General features: G+C 42.8%; 2 pseudogenes; both read left to right on the top strand.

The window, feature by feature from the left end:
- Positions 1–501: 501 nt before the first annotated feature.
- LOC144256296 (four-jointed box protein 1-like) lies at positions 502–1,827 on the top strand (annotated as a pseudogene).
- Positions 1,828–10,574: 8,747 nt separating this feature from the next.
- On the top strand, positions 10,575–12,033 carry LOC144256124 (nocturnin pseudogene; annotated as a pseudogene).
- The last annotated feature ends 736 nt before the right edge of the window (positions 12,034–12,769 follow it).

Below are 12,769 nucleotides of genomic sequence, written 5' to 3'. Positions count from 1 at the left end.
TGAATATATGGGCAGCACAAAACCCTGAACTTATCACCCTAACATCACCACTGTTTCAATGCAAGGACAAATGAGCCAACATCTACACTGTCAACATATGACTTAAGGGTGCTTCATGCACATGCAATCAACTAGAAAGACAGGCGAATGCTTACTGAAAAAAATTCTACTAAACATAGATAGAAATTCTACAATTCTAAAATTATTCTAAAATTATTAGAAGCAAGCCACCTCAAAAACAAGTAGGTATAATCCTTTGCAAATGGCATCAAAGAGATCTCACAAGACAACACAGCGAAATACAAAAGCAGCTGGGAAGCAGCGGCGAGGCGAGTTCCCAGCGCAGGGCAGAGCGCCGGACAGAGCCCCGCAGCGCCCCGAAGCCGCGATGGGGCTCAGGCGCCCAAAGCCCCGGAGCCAACAAGCTGCCGGGCCCGCCTCGCCGCCCTGACCCGGGAGCCAGGGCTCGGCTTGAAGCGGCGGCGACGGCGCCGCGGGAGCATGGGGAGGAGGATGCGGAGCGCCGCCGCCACCGCGGGGCTCTGGCTGTTGGCGCTGGGCTCCCTGCTGGCGCTGTGGGGCGGGCTCCTGCCGCCGCGGACTGAGCTGCCAGACTCCCGGCCGCCAGAAGACCGACTCCCACAGCGTCCGCCCGGAGAGGAGGCCCCGCGCCCGTGCCTTGCTCCCTCTGCCCCCGCCCCTGGCGTGGGACGCCCGCGGCGGCTCCCTGGAAACTTTCAGGGCGCTGCTCACCCTGGCGGCCCAAGCGGACAGCCCGCCCCGGCGGCACCCTGGTGAGCCCAGGCGGCACGACCCCGCTAGGCGGCCCGCGCTGGCGGAGCGCGCGGCTGTGCACGAGGGTGTCTTCTGGAGCCGTGGCCTGGATGAGCAGGTGCCCCGGGGCTTTTCCGAGGCCGAAGCGGCGGTGTGGCTGGAGGCTGCGCGGCGCCCGGGTGGTGGCCCTGGAGCGCGGGGGCTGCGGACGCAGTTCGAACAGACTGGCCCGTTTTGCCGACGGCACCCGAGCCTGCGTGCGCTACGGCATAAACCCCGAGCAGATCCAGGGCGAGGCCCTGTCCTACTACCTGGCGCGCCTTCTGGGCCTCCAGAGCCACGTGCCACCGCTGGCACTAGCTCGGGTGGAGGCTCGGGGCGCTCAGTGGGCGCAGGTGCAGGAGGAACTGCGTGCCGGGCACTGGACGGAGGGCAGCGTGGTGAGCCTGACGCGCTGGCTGCCCAACCTCACAGACGTGGTGGTGCCAGCGCCCTGGTGCTCAGAGGATGGCCGTCTGCGGCCCCTGCGCGACGCGGGGGGCGAGCTGGCCAACCTCAGCCAAGCAGAGCTGGTGGACCTGGTGCAATGGACGGACCTGATCCTCTTCGACTACCTGATGGCCAACTTCTACCGACTTGTAAGCAACATCTTCAGCCTGCAATGGGACCCACGCGTTATTCAGCGCGCCACGAGCAACCTGCACCGCGGTCCCGGAGGGGCGCTGGTCTTTCTGGACAATGAGGCAGGCTTAGTACATGGCTACCGGGTGGCAGGCATGTGGGACAAGTATAACGAGCCGCTGTTGCAGTCGGTGTGTGTGTTCTGCCAGCGGACCGCGAGGCGCGTCCTGGAGCTGCACCGCGGTCAGGACGCGGCTGCCCGGCTACTGCGCCTCTACCGGCGCCACGAGCCTCGCTTCTCGGAGCTGGCCGCGCTTGCCGACCCCCACGCTCAGCTACTGCAGCGCTGTGCAAGGCCAAGTACGGCCGCCGGCGGGGGATTTAGCGTCACCCTGAGGAAGAGAGGAAGAACCGGGACTGGGGTGTGGATGAATGGGGGAAGGGCTGTCGCCCCTGCCACCGGCTGGGACCAGCTGGGCCAACGCCCAGCCAGTGACCTGAGCTCAAAGGTGTTTAAAAACTAATGCTTCACCCACCTGCCCTCTTTTTTTTTTTTTAATCCCTCACTTTTTTCCTTTCAAAGTTCTAAGAGGGCGAACTCACCGAGGCGAGAAGTGTAACATTCCCTCCACCCAGCTTATAAAAGGATTCTTTCCTGTGCCAGAGCGGAGACTGGATCCGAAGAAACTGGCTGCTGGGGTTTGTTCCCCGGGTGGCGGTCTCTGTGGGAGATGAACCCCATTCTTGGACATCCCCCCTCCCTTTCCAAAAAAGGAAAACTTCAATTTGAGCGGTTGAGCTAATTCCGCAATTTCCTACCAAACGCTGTGCTGGTGGCCCCAGAGCAAGGCTGTGACATTGGCTGGTGGAGCCCCCTTCCTGTGTTCTGCCTTTGTTCCAGCGCAGCGATGATCAGTGTTCAGAGAAGGGGGCAGCTCCCTCCCGATAGGACAAAGAGAGCAAGACCTCCATACCCTGGGGAGTCCTGGAGACCCTGACAATTTGTCTGACTCATTTCTGAACTCTGTTTTGGCCTGAAGGCTATGAATGCACTGAGTCAAATACGAATTGTTTCTTCCTGCCCCTCCCAACTGACCAAAATTTTGACAATGACGATGTTCACTAGAAGAAAAAACAGTTCCATGCACTTTACTTTATTTTAATTTTTTATTAAGAAAAACTTTTTTATTTGATAGAATTTGCCTTCTATGTATATATGTGCATAAATTGTGGTGTAAATATACTAAACAAACTTATATTTCAATAAAAGGGAGTTTAAAATTAAAAAAAAAAAAGAGATCTGACAAGAAAAAAAATTCTGCTTAAGAGATGCCATGTTTCCTTCTACTGACACCCAGCCGTCTTTGAAGTACACTACTGAAGAATCTAAGTGGGCTCCAGAACAAGGAAGAGACAAGTCTGGACCTTGGTTATGTGTAAACAAAAAAAAATTGGTTTTGGCTCAGGGATTACAATGAAAGGCCATAGAGGGAGTATATGATTCTTTCTATATGGAAAGAGATGCTCCAATGGGAATGGTCAGTTGGATGTTATGGACTTTGAAATACCAAATACCATCTGCCAGATTAAACAAAGTTATTCTCTGTACAACTAAAATAACTCCATAAATTTGCTACCACCACCCCTTGTAGAACCAGGTCAACACCAGGAATCATATACAAAGGAAGACTGTCAACAAGATTTTACCCATATACCAATGTTCACAAGATACATAATATTCCTAATCCTTATAGATATATTTACATGGTGGACAGAAAAAGCATAGGAGGTAGCAAATACGTTCCTAAAGAAAATCATCCCCAGTTTTTTTTTTTTTTTTTTTTTTTTTTTTTTAGCAAGATCACTACAAAGTGACAATGGTCCAGCTTTTATGGCACAAGTTCCCCAGTAAATAGCAAAAGCACTGGGGATACAGTATTATCTACATTCTTCTTGGCACCTTCAAACTTTGAGCAAAATAAGAAAGGGCCAACTATTTCTTTTTTTTTTTTTTTAAAGAAAGAGTGAGAGAGTGGGAGAGAGAGAGAGAGAGAGAGAGAGAGAGAGAATTTTAATATTTATTTTTTAGTTCTTGGCAGACACAACATCTTTGTTTGTACGTGGTGCTGAGGATTGAACCCGGGCCGCACACATGCCAGGCGAGCGCGCTACCGCTTGAGCCACATCCCCAGCCCCGGCCAACTATTTCTTTATGAAGACTTGAGCTAAGATTTGCCTGCCAATGTCCAAAATCTGACCCAAGTTACTACCTGTTGCCCTTATCAGAGTTAGAAATACTATGAAAGCTTATCTGGACCTACATCCATATGAGATTTATGTATTACATCCTTTCTATCAGTAAATATGGTTCTAGACTAAGAAATTAATCAACCTAATTCATCTGGGATGAGTTCATACTACTTACCAAACATGCAGGAATGCCCATTGATCATGCCCAGTAAAATCCATTGAGCTCTAGAAGAAAAGAAAGCCAGCAGACCAAGTTCTTAAGACCTGGAAGGAGGAGGATCTATCAAAACACCTATAGCCTAGATGGAAAGAACTTAAACAGTCATTTTATCTACTTCCAAGGCCATAAAGGTACTGAGCATACCAAGATGGATCCATCTCTCTTGGGTTAAACACCTTCCTCTGAATCTTGAAATAATCCAGGCTTACACATAGCTTCGAATAATTCATCTTACACCTGTGAACCTATACAGGCAGGACCTCCAATTATCATTCTGACAAAATATATCCTCAAAACTCATAAGTAGTTTATAATTATAAAGTTAATTTTGCTTGTTCTCCTTGCTGCTTCACATTTGTTTATGACAACTTTTCCAAGTATGAACAGTGACTGCAACCTTTAATCTCTCCTCCTATTGGCTGTGTCCTTTTGAAACCTGACAGGTGTAGTTTTTACCACCTCTGTAGAAACCAATATGAAAACAAGCTCTTACACTTCCCCACCTTAAGTTAGCCAAGATTCCAAATGATTTTCTCTCAACATTCTCTATTCTCATGAAGCAATATCCATATCCCTTCACTCAATTTACCACACTAGGACAGGTCTTTGTAATTTCTCAAAGAGAGATTCTTGGATCCTCTTGGTCTCTAGATATATTTATAGGCCTTCCATTCTCCTTTGGGGAGCCTGCTGCCTCTTTCTACAGCAGTATACTCTCACTTAAATAAATCATCTTGCTCTGTCTAGTAGGTTTATCCTTCTACTCTTTGTTATTGACAAGAACCTGGAAATACAGAGAGTGCACCAACATCAACATCTATTATGACTAAAAGAAAAAAAAAAGAACTGGAAATAGAAGGGAGAAATACAGCTGAATATATTGATGCATAGCTGTAAACACAGCCTTTGAGCTGAGGCAGGAAAATTAGAAGATCAAGGTCACCCTACATACCTTAACCATCTCTGCCTCAAAAAAATTTTTTAAAAGGCTAGGATTTAGTTTCATGGTTGGTGGAGTGTATGCTTAGTACTTGTGAGGCCCTAAGTGCAATCCTTACTACTGAGATAAGAAAAAAGAACACAGAATAATACAACAACAAAATGAATAGCAACACACTAGAAAACCCAAAGCTACTAAATTAATTAATCAGAAAATAAAATACTTTCTCCAAAATGAGATTTTAAGAATGCATGATTTTCCTAGTTCTTTCTAACATACCAGAAGTCCTTGCCAGATCTATTTGGCAAGAAATAGACACAAAGGGCATAGTTATTGGAAGGAAAAAGCATGACTATATCTGTCCATAGAAGACATACTTTTATGTGTATATAATCTTAAAATTCCATGAAAATGAATAAATTAAGCATGAATATTCAGTATAAATAAATTTATTCTGCATATTTGGTAAATAAATAAATAAATTCAGCATGAAAATCCAGAATGCATAAATTCAGCAAAGGTGCTAATACACAACCCACACACAAAAAAATTAACAATAAAAATATGGCAAGAAAAGCAAAAAAAAAAAAGAATTTCATCTATCATCTCAAAGAGAATAAAAGCTAGTCATCAAAACTGTGTGAAAATGAAAGAGAGAAATATAGATTAATAAAATAAAATAGAAAATCCAGAAAAAAAGGAACACTTAGATGTGTTCTCAAATGACACAACTAAAACATTATAGGAAAGGACTTGAACAAATATTTTTACCCACAGAATCACACCAGGATTTTCATTATACTCAATGGTCAATTAAGGAGGATTTTTTTTCATTTTTCATTATTGTATTACAATTATACATAACAGTGGGATTAATTTTAACATAACCTCACAAGCAGGGAAAGTAATTTGTTCCAATTCAGTCCTCAGTACTTGCCCTTCCACTCCCCTCTTCCTTGGCCCTGTTCCCTTTACTGTACCATTCTTAATACTTAATCAAGGATATAAATTACTTGTAAACTGAAAGCTATAAAACTATGAAGGAAATTTACAAAGACACCAAAAAGTGAAAGACAGCAAATGATCATGGGCTTAAATTTCTTAACTTATCAATACTGCCCAAAGCAATCCACAGATTCAATGCAATCCCTAAGAAAAGACTAATTTGTCATTGCAAAAATTTAAAACATCATTGTAAAATTAATATGAAATCTTAAAGCTACCAACTACCAAAACAGTGCTGAAAAAGAACAAAGTTGGAAGTCTGACACACCTTGATTTCAAGCTATCCTACTAAAAAGCCAGTCATCAAAACAATGTGAAAATGAAAGAGAGAAATATAGATTAATAAAACAGAACAGAAAATCCAGAAAAAAATAAACACTCACATATGTCCTCAAATGACATCTGACAACACCATTCAATGGGAAATGAATAAACATTTCAACAAATGCTGTTGAAAAACCTATATAGCCAAAAAAAATGAATTTGGATACTTGTCTGACACCAGATGCAAATATTAACATAGATGGGTGACCAAATGTCAGACCTACAACTATAAGGCTCTAAAAACACAAAGGAACAATTTCATGACTTTGGATTTTTAAGTTATTTCTTGGATAGGACACCAAAATCACAGATACCAAAAGAAAGAGAGAAACTAGACTACATAAAGATTGAAAATTTTATGCATATAGGGACACAATCATTATAGTGAAAAGGCAACACACTGAATGCAATAAAACATTTGAAAATCATGTATCTGATAAGGAGATAATATCCATGATGTAAAAAGTTCTTATATCTCAACAATATGACAACAACAACCAAATATTAAAATGGCCAAAGGATTTACATAGACATTTCTCCAGAAAAGAGACACAAATGTCTGAGAAGCACATGGGAAGATGGTCAACATTAATAATCTGTGGAGAAATAAAAATAAAAGCCACAATAAGATATATCTTTACACTCATGGTGATGGCTACTTTCAAAGAAACAGAAAACACCAGTACTGCTAAGAATGTGTAGAAACTGGAACCCTAGTGTACGGTGTGTTAGAATGCAAAGTGGTTCAAACTTTATGGAAAAATGTATGGTGGTTCCTCAAATTATCAAATGAATTTCTGTCAACATTCTCTACTCTCATGAAGCAATATTCATATCCCCTCACTCAATTTACCACCCCAGGTGAGGTGGTAATTCAAATTCTCACCATACACCTCTATAAACATTACAGGAAAGGACTTGAACAGATATTTTTACCCATAAAATCACACCAGGATTATTCATTATACTCAAAGGTCAATTGAGAAGGGATTTTTTTCATTTTTCATTAGTGTATTACAATTATACATAACAGTGGGGTTCATTTTAACATAACCTTACAAGCAGGGAAAATAATTTGTTCCAATTCAGTCCTCAATACTTGCCCTTCCCCTTCCATCTTCCCTGGCCCTATTCCCTTTACTGTACCATTCTTCCTTCTACATATTTATATCTTTCTAAAGTAGTGCTTAAAACACTTCTTTAGGAATAACTAAGGGTGAAATTCACTGTGTTCTATTCAAGTGTATACTATAATAGTTTGATCAAATTCATTCCAATATTCCTGCTTTTTCTTTCTCAAGGAGAAATGTTGTAAATGTGGCATGCATATATAATAGGATATTATGTGTTCTGAATAAAGAAGGAAGTTCTGTCCAATACTAGAACATTAACAGACCTTTTGAACATTATTCTAAGTAAAAGAATACATTTTTATGACTACTTATATGAGGTACACAGAGTAGTCAAAATAATAGAAAAAAGAGAATAGTGGTTTCCAAGCCCTTAGGAGGCAAGGAAATTGAGACTTAAAGAATGAGTCTCAAGAAATGAGCAAGTTTCTAATTTGCAAAATGAAAAAGTTCTGTGGCTACATGGTGGTGTCAGAAGTATGGCAATACAAATATACTGAAAACCACTGTCCTGCATTCCTAAATGGTTAAGATGGTAAAACTTTGTTAAGATGGTAAAACTTTATTTGTATCTGATCACTTATAGATAAGTTAATCACATTTTGTTTATTTCCAAATAAATAAAAACTGAAAAGAACTTCCTTCTTTATTCATAACACATAATATCCTATCCTTTGTGTATGCCACATTTAAAACATTTCCACTTGAGACAGGAAAAGCAGGATTAGTAGAATGAATTTGACCAAACCATCCTAGTACATATTTGAATTCTCCACTGGGAGATCATTTCAATAAGAAATGTTGAAGGACCATGTTGGCTGAAAAGAAGGATCACTAATTCCCATATCAAAAAATAAAGAACAATAATGAGCATAGTTCTCAGGAAAAAAAAATTAAAAGTCAATATCATTGGATTTTCAGCTTGTAATTCCTCTTATAATGTGACTGAAGACACAATTATATGATAATTTTAGAGTCAGTAGTGTTTCCAGAGCATGCACACTGTGAGCTCAGGCATGTGAACCCATGGGACACTAACACAGCCAAGTTGGGAGGGTCCTGTGGGGAACAAACTTAGAGTCTTGGACTTTGTCTTGGAAATGAAAAAATCCAAGAGAGGAAGCAACAGTTGGACAAACATAAATATCTGTCTCAGGAATTGTTCCTGAATCTGTGAATCTTCCAGCAGTTTCCTTTCTGAGTGAGTCTCTATGAACCATTCAGGAGAAAAATGGGCATATTGGAGAAACTCCGTCCCCCTGAGGGGTCATCACTGATCTACTTATACCCACCAGCCCAGAATCCTACAGGCTAGCAACACTCAAGCTCAAGAGGTACAACCACCTACCAGTACAACTAATGTTCTCAGACCCACTGGATAAGAACCAGAAACTAGAATCTCACTTCTGCCACAGTCACTGGCCTCCACTGTGCACAGGCCGAGTGTGGGCAACACATCAGATCAACAGAAACAAGTTCATATGGGAAGGGCTTGCCATCACTAATGTGCTCCTGGGACCACATTCAACACCCAACACACACACACACACACACACACACACACACATCACCCAGCCACAAAGACATGTGCACATTTCCCTTACTCATGTATGTACACGTGTGACAATCCCTTCTGTTACAGATAGCATAAAAAACGCTCACATTTGAAAACAGATGTACAACCATCAGGTCACTGACATCCACCAAACACACAGATGCACAAATTGACCCCATTCTTGCATTCCCTGAATACATACAAAACATCTTCCCTTCAAAAAACACATATTCAACCCCTACTCCAAAATGCACATGCCAATACATGCATCTGTGAGCTATACAAATTACACGCTTATACATTCATACATAAAATACACTCCCTGAAAGCAAGTGCACATTATACCACCAAACATTGAAAATACACACACACACATACACACACACACACATACACACACAAACATATATGCATACAACCCTACTTTTTTCCAGAACACACACAAACAGAATCCTAAACTCTCTAGCAAATCACACAGATGTGATACTCTCAAAAGAAATACATACTTCATAAACATTAGAAATATTACTTCATCCTCAACATACAACAACTCTTAGAACTTCCTAAAGATTTAGCAACCAGATATACCATGGTTATAAAAATGTAACATGCATGACACTGAAGGATATGGGCACAACCCAAAACATACACACATAAACATGACTCTATTCTCAAAAATATTTGATGTGCAAACAACTCCCAAATACACATAAAGACTCCCAATCCCCTCCAAATATACATAATAAGGATATCAACTACAATTCATTTGTCATCATTTTCCAGATACATAATCCACTTGTAGCTCCAGTACAAAATATACCTACCACTGCATTCTCTACCCTCATACTCTAACTAAGCCCCAAAGTGTACATACACATTCTCAAAATCTCTCCCTTCAAGCACTGCTCTTAATAAATACCCATAAACCCCACCACACCATGAACAATGCATACACACTGTCACTAACCAAATACCTAACATGTATTCCCATATACATGTACCACTTGCATTCCCTAAGAAAGCACACACCACCGACTTACAGCTCGAAAATGAATATACAGTCAACGCATTACCTGAATACAATCAGAGCCCTAGATTACATGTGATTGACAACACAGGTGTCTGTCTGAATATACACATTCCATAGAACAGCCACAGACTGAGAAGCACATGCAGCCACTCTGTCATTATTAATAGGTATATATAGGACTCCTCATACCTCCTGATGTACACAGTCACAAGCACAAAACCCCATGAAACTCTGAAAATTCTCAATTATATAAACTTCCTATCTGTCAGATGCCTGGTCATACACCCAGAATTCCTCATACCCAAATATAAAACACATACACCACAAAAACCAATTAAGGGTACATAATCTGTACCCTATCATATAAAACCTCATAATTCTGGTTACCTTCAAAAAAACAGTTAAAATAGATACACATATCCCCATATCACAGAAAAATATTGACCAGCCAATATAATGCAAAATGCAATCATACAAATGTTCTATCAATAACTGAATATATTCAGAACATACTCAAATACTTCTTAACATATGACACCAATCTCCATTCCCAAATGTATCTTATATGACCACCTGTATGCCACAAACATGCACATACATTCAATGCCTCAGAATTTGAACGTAAGTACAGGAAAAACTCTCAGTCCTAAATTCTTACCTTGAAACCATGTTTATACATATAAACTCTAAGATCTGGAAATACATAGATCCGAGCTCTCGCCAGCATGCGGCAGACTGAGCCACCACCACCCCACCGCTGCTGTCGCCATCTTCCAGTGGGCCCCAGCGAAGTGAGAAGCAGCTCATAGCATCTGCCCTAAGAGGCCCAGAGGTCTGATCAACTCGCCTGCCTTGGCCTCCTCCAGGCTCTGCTCTTCAGGCGCTCCATAAGCTGCCTTGGCGCTTGTGGCGGCGGCACCCCGCATGTATCAGAGCGGCTCTGCTTCGCCCTGCTGCAGAAGGACGCCCCCACCTGCGCCGCCTGCCGGTGCCCAGGATGCACCGCCACTTGCCCCCGCCCGCGATCCACCGGGCCTTCGTCCCCAGGCTCCTGGAGGCGGTCTCAGGGGATTCAGGCACCATGAGGTTGTGTTCCCCTACAGACAGCGTGTTCCATGGGAAAGGTCACAAGAAGACTCTGTAGTGCTCTCGCCAAAACTCTGAACAGCAGCGCTGCCTCTCAGCACCCAGAGTATTTGGTGTCACCTGACCAAGAACATCTGGAGCCCATTGATACTAAAGAGCTTCTGGAGGAGTGGAGGGCTGTCCTGCATACTCAACCTCCCAGGTTCCAGAGGGACTTTGTGGATCTGAGGACAGATTGCCCCCGTACCCACCCACCCATTAAGGTCATGCAATGGAACACCCTTGCCCAAGCTCTTGGAGAGGGCAAGGACAACTTTGTACAATGCCCTGTTGAAGCTCTCAAGTGGGAAGAGAGGAAGTGTCTCATTCTGGAGGAAATCCTCGCCTACCAGCAGGGCATACTGTGCCTGCAAGAGGTGGACCACTATTTTGACACCTTCCATCCGCTCCTCAGTAGACTGGACTATCAAGGCACCTTCTTCCCAAAGCCCTGGTCACCTTGTCTAGATGTTGAACACAACAATGGACCAGATGGTTGTGCCTTATTGTTTTCTCCAGAACCATTTCAAGCTGGTCAACAGTGCCAATATCAGGTTAATGGCCATAACGCTGAAAACCAACCAGGTGGCCATTGCTCAGACCCTGTTGTGCAAAGAATCAAGACTACAGTTCTGCATCACGGTCACCCACTTGAAAGCTCGCACTGGATGGGAGCAGTTTCATTTGGCCCAGGGCTGTGACCTTCTCCAGAACCTGCAGAACATCACCCAAGAGGCCAAGATCCCCCTGATCATTTGCAGGGACTTCAATCCAGAGCCCACTGAAGAAGTCTACAAGCACTTCACTTCCTCTGGCCTCAACCTGAATAGAGCCTACAAACTGCTGAGCAACAACAGGCAGTTGGAGGTCTGGACCTGGGGGGGAGGGGACACACCCTGAATTACATCTGGTACTCCAGACAGGCCACTGAGCAGTGGTTTGGCGCTTGACCTGCTTTCGCAGGAGCAGATGGGGCTTCCCTCCTTCAACTACCCCTCTGAACACCTCTCTCTAGTGTGTGACTTTAGCTTTAATGAGGAATCCAACAGACTTCTATAAAAGCTGATCTGGCCTTTTTAATCACAGGAAACTTAAACAGGGATATTCAGGAAACTGAAAAAAGATAGGAAATTGCCTGAGGGGGGTCTGCAGTTGCATTTTCTGTATCCTTTCCTGCCTTTCCAGCATGCCCTTGGGAATGATCCTGTTAGTTCATGAACCTTTTCAATGCAAATTGTAGCAAAAAAGCTGTTTGTTTGCACTCCAGTTTCTGGCTTTTTGTATTCTCCCTGAGGATTCCCTTTTGCTCTGTCATTTAAGGGCATTCAGCTGGGCTCCCTTTGAAGCTCTTTCAGTTTGTGGATGCTTTAAAAACTTGCTGGCTTGCTTGCCTATTCCATGGCTAACATTCAGTATGTAGGAAAATTTCACTAGACCATTTCAAGTTATCCATATGTGAGTTTTTCAAATGTCAACAGGATATGCATGCAATATTTATTATTTTTATATCTTCATGTAAAACTAAATTACGACATCATGAACATTTTAGAACCGTGCAAGACACAAGTTATAAAGTTTCTTAGAGTAATTTTTTCAAGCTTTAAAATGTCTCCTTCTGGTGCCCTACAATGTGTACAGAGCAGCTTTTCAGCCTGGGGGGGATGTTATTTAAGTCTGAGTATAGGGACTGAAGCTCTCTTCATCAATACTGTTATCTCTGCCTCCATGTTTCCCATTGTGTTTCTTGAAGAAATTCCAGTTAGTTTTCCATTATTTAATCACTGCTATGCATTGT

This window comes from Urocitellus parryii, chromosome 7 (assembly GCF_045843805.1).
Source record: "Urocitellus parryii isolate mUroPar1 chromosome 7, mUroPar1.hap1, whole genome shotgun sequence".
NCBI lineage: Eukaryota > Metazoa > Chordata > Mammalia > Rodentia > Sciuridae > Urocitellus > Urocitellus parryii.
Note: the sequence above shows the minus strand (reverse complement) of the source record. Positions and strands in the feature narration are given on the sequence as shown.